Raw genomic sequence first — 4390 nt, 5'->3', positions numbered from 1 at the left:
CCTTAAGATTTTTCATCACAAACAGGTAATCTAAGAGTAGGTGGTTTTAATTTAGCCTAGATACAAGCTTCTTGGCTTAAACTAATGTAATGGTCCTTAGTTGTCATAAAGCTCTGTCTGTTGAAAGTGATCTAGCATTTAGTTCAGTTAACCGATTAAATTACATCAGATATACAGTGATATGTTGCCTTGATTGGTTGTTACAGTGTACAAGAAAAATATGAAATGTAATTAGTTGTATTTGGCCTGTTTTTTACTCGTTTCACATTATGAACCTTCCAATCATTAGTCGAGTTTAAATGCCAGCATCATATTTTGAGTGAAATTTTATAATAATTGTAATTTCCAAAACTGATGCTTTAAAAGCATTACCTGTTTTTCTGAATCTATTCAATAAAATCAAATATGTAAACATAACTCAATGGTATAAGGTATTGGAAGATTTCCTTTTTCTTGTAATTAGTTGCACTCGACTGATCTTTTTCGTAAATTAAGTTTTGTTCTACGTTGATTTTACTTAAAGGAGTAAAACTATATTATTATGTAAGAAAATATTCTTTTCATTTGCTCAACATAAAACCATTCTACGAATAACAAACACTAATAATTCAATGGATTATTTTCAAATTTTCTCTATACTCAGCCAACCAGATGGTTGGGGTATACTAATCCCATCTAATCTTTGTGGTGATAACCAACTTTCAGTTGAAATACTCATCATTATTCTAACCGTATTCTATATTTTATACTTCCACAGCTAAATCGATCTAAACAATGGCTTTTGTATGTGTTCTTTTTGTTTATTTCCTAAAACGAAACGGCCGTCCAGTGCTTCCAGGTTTTCCATGGTAGTCTAGCTTCAACTGACTCATGATCTTAACCATTGAAATTACTACAATCTCCACAAAAACCCATCTGATATTTCCTAATTTGTAAAAGCATATCCAATGATTGAAAATACTTCCAGTTACTATAAAGCTTAGTAAAAGTAGCCTTATCCACAAGTCTTTAATAGCATAAGAAGTAAGACAAATATATTTATGAAGCTTCACATCATCTGTGTGCTAATTCAAATTTGGTAAATAAATCACTGTACATATTGCATGAATAAACTGAAATCTACTTGATTAACTTGTCTGATTGTGTAGTACGATTTGATCTCACTCAAATCAGTTCTTCAGATATAAATAGGACTCAATAAGTATGTTGTTTCAGACAGTTGATGTTTTTGTATTTTTAAATCATGAAAGATAGAAAAATTTTTCAAATCATTCATTGAAAATAGTTTGTGCAAAGAGGTACACCTTAGGCTAGCTCACAATTTCCCTTATATGAAAACTTTCTTTAAATAAACAATGTTGCAGGGCATAATATAAGCGAATGTTTTACCAATTTGTTTCACGTGAAAGCCAATAAATTAAGTTTATCCTATTCACAAAAACTGAATCATCAAATCATACACTATTTTGGCAATGGACGTTATAAAACTTAGATGGAATTATATATAGTAGACTGATTTTCAGGGTTCATTGGAATGTTAGATGTGCATACAATTACTAACAAAATCAATGAGCTACTCATGCATTGTCTGAAACGTTTAATGGAGAGAAGCATTTAACATCTTGTCTAATCTAATCAATTTTCGTGTGATGAATTTTGCAATATACTCATTATGGTAAGCCATAGAATAACATAAATCAGTAAATAAAATAATATGTTGCAAACGATCATTTCGATAAGCGACAGTATTATGATAATCTTAACTATACAAGGAGTTTAGACAGATGTATTTATCTTATTTTCTTGCTGACGATACATAGTATTAAACATTTTTTGACCTGGGCTTAAATAATAACTGACACTTAGATAATTCAAATGACCATGAACTTTAGGTTAGTGTTATTGTGTACAATAAATTTTTCTACTAAAGAATTCAATTTCTGTTATTTAAAAAAGTTATGTGCAAAGTCTTTATACAATAATACACTTTAATAGTTCGTAGTAAAATCGTACTATTTAATTGGTGAATGTCCAATGTTCGTTTAAAATCATGTTCTTTGATAGAATGTAACTAGAATCGGTTGTTCAAACTAGGATTTTCTTCATTGACGGACTTCCTTGCTTATATAATACTAAAAAGAAATCTAATAAAATTTTTATTTATAATTACCTCGCATTTTAGTGCATATGTTTTTCAACTATATATTGTACGCCTATTTATGCCAATGTGTGTTTACATTAACAACTATTCACTTTTCGAAATGTTGTATTTTAAGATTACTTAAAATGTTTCCATGATTGTATTTGTTTACTCTACTGTCCAAAAAGGGTCAGCTGAATATTTCCATAGGTATACTGCTAAATTAATTAGATTTCACAGAGAGAAAATTTTAGGTATCAGAGTAGATTAGGCGGCCTGCTTGAATATCTGGGCTACCTGTTTCTGCCATCTGATTATTTCAACAAGTTATCTGTTTTTATTTGTTTTAATTTATAATTATGTCCATCAATCGCATTACCTATTCAGGCGCTTTTATGAAAAGCCTACGACCTTTCGCTGCACAAGTTACGGAAAAGTACTATAAAAGGCATCGTGGTGGTTGGCAATATGCGTTAAAGAGAATGAACATTAATCGTATGTCAATTCCCGAGCTACTAAATTCTAACTGCCGATCACTAATCAACAAAGTGGACTATCTGCAATTCCTACTAAGTCAAAATATGTATCGTAATTGTGGTGTCATCACAATTCAAGAATCTTGGTTGAATGATTTACAAGATGACGGCCTTGTATCACTAAGTGATTTTAAAATTTATCGTCAGGATCGATCGAACAATAAAAAGAGGTGTGGTGGCGGTGTAGCTACGTTTGTAAACATAAACTGGTGTCGATCTTCGTTTGCGTGTTTTAAGTTTTCAAATGACTTTATCGACTGTCTAACTCTAAGATGTCGTCCAAAACATCTGAATAAATACAAATATGTTTATGTTACCAATATCTACGTGACTCCAGATTGCACATCATCTGCACTATCTGTTTTTGCTAATGAATTCACTGAGTTCGCTGTTACTGCCTTCAGTGATTCACTTTCAGTTGTATGTGGTGATTTCAATTCATGTGACTGTAGCTTCCTTACGTCACTAGGTCACCAAAATGTAGTGGATTTTCCTACCCGTTTGGATGCTCATCTAAACTTCGTCTTCATTAATGATGTGGGTATATATGCGACTCGTAAACGTGCTCCATTGTCTAGCTCAGATCACTGTATAATTCGTGTTCTACCTAAAGTATATGGAAAGCATGGGAAGAGTACACTCTTACATCAGACCAAGAAAGTCAAATATAGGAATTACTCAGAAGAAAATATCCGAAATCTGAAAAACATGTTTCATACGACTAACTGGGAATTATTTACAGATGACTCACTCGAAAACACTACTGATATTATCACTTGTTACCTTAAATTCTGTTTTGATACTTGTTGTCCCACTGAAACCATTTTTGTAAGTTTTGATCGACTTACATCTACACAACTAAAACGACTACGGAGGATGAAAGAAAGAATGTACAAGGAGAAGAACTCTAATGAAGTTCGTAAACTAAATGGTCTGATAAACCTAGAGATTAGACGTCTCAACTGTATGTTTACTCAAAAGCTCTTATCTTGCAAAAACTCTCCAAGTATGTGGAAATTCTTTAAAGAACTTACAGGTGACAGAAAGTTTAGAAGCGATAACCAGCTGAATGTTTGTGACTTAAATAAGTCTTTTGTACGTCAGTCATCTGATGTGATGCTCCCTCTATCCACGGGTTTAAAAATAGCTGTGTTCCTACTTTCACTGAAACTGATGTACGAGGATGTCTCCAGTCGCTTAATTCATCTCGATGTTTGGGACCTGATGGTATCCCAAACATCCTTTTTAAAAAATGTGCTGACGTTCTGTGTCATCCGTTCACAACTATATTTAACAGATCCTTCTCATCTAATCTCATACCGAAAATGTGGAGAAAGATGAAGATAATTCCTGTAACCAAGAAAGCATTTGGTGATAAGAATGTAAAATTTAGACCTATTGCAATAACTTCACCCTTCCTCAAAACCATGGAAAAATTATTAATACTTCCACTTCAGCCTGCGATAAAAGAGCATACTGACCCATACCAGTTTGCATACAGGCGCAAAAGAAGCACTTTAGATGCTGTTGCAGTTCTGCATCACAACATAGTGTTCAACTTAGAAAAGGGTAAGAAGTATGTTCGATGTGTTTTTCTGGACTATACTTCAGCTTTTGACTCTATACCAAGACAATGTTTACTTAACAAGTTAATCAGCGTCAACACTGACAGCTGGATAACCAACTGGCTATCTTCCTACCTCTCTGGAAGAGA

The sequence above is a fragment of the Schistosoma haematobium genome, chromosome 1 (assembly GCF_000699445.3).
Source record: "Schistosoma haematobium chromosome 1, whole genome shotgun sequence".
Taxonomy (NCBI): domain Eukaryota; kingdom Metazoa; phylum Platyhelminthes; class Trematoda; order Strigeidida; family Schistosomatidae; genus Schistosoma; species Schistosoma haematobium.
Note: the sequence above shows the minus strand (reverse complement) of the source record.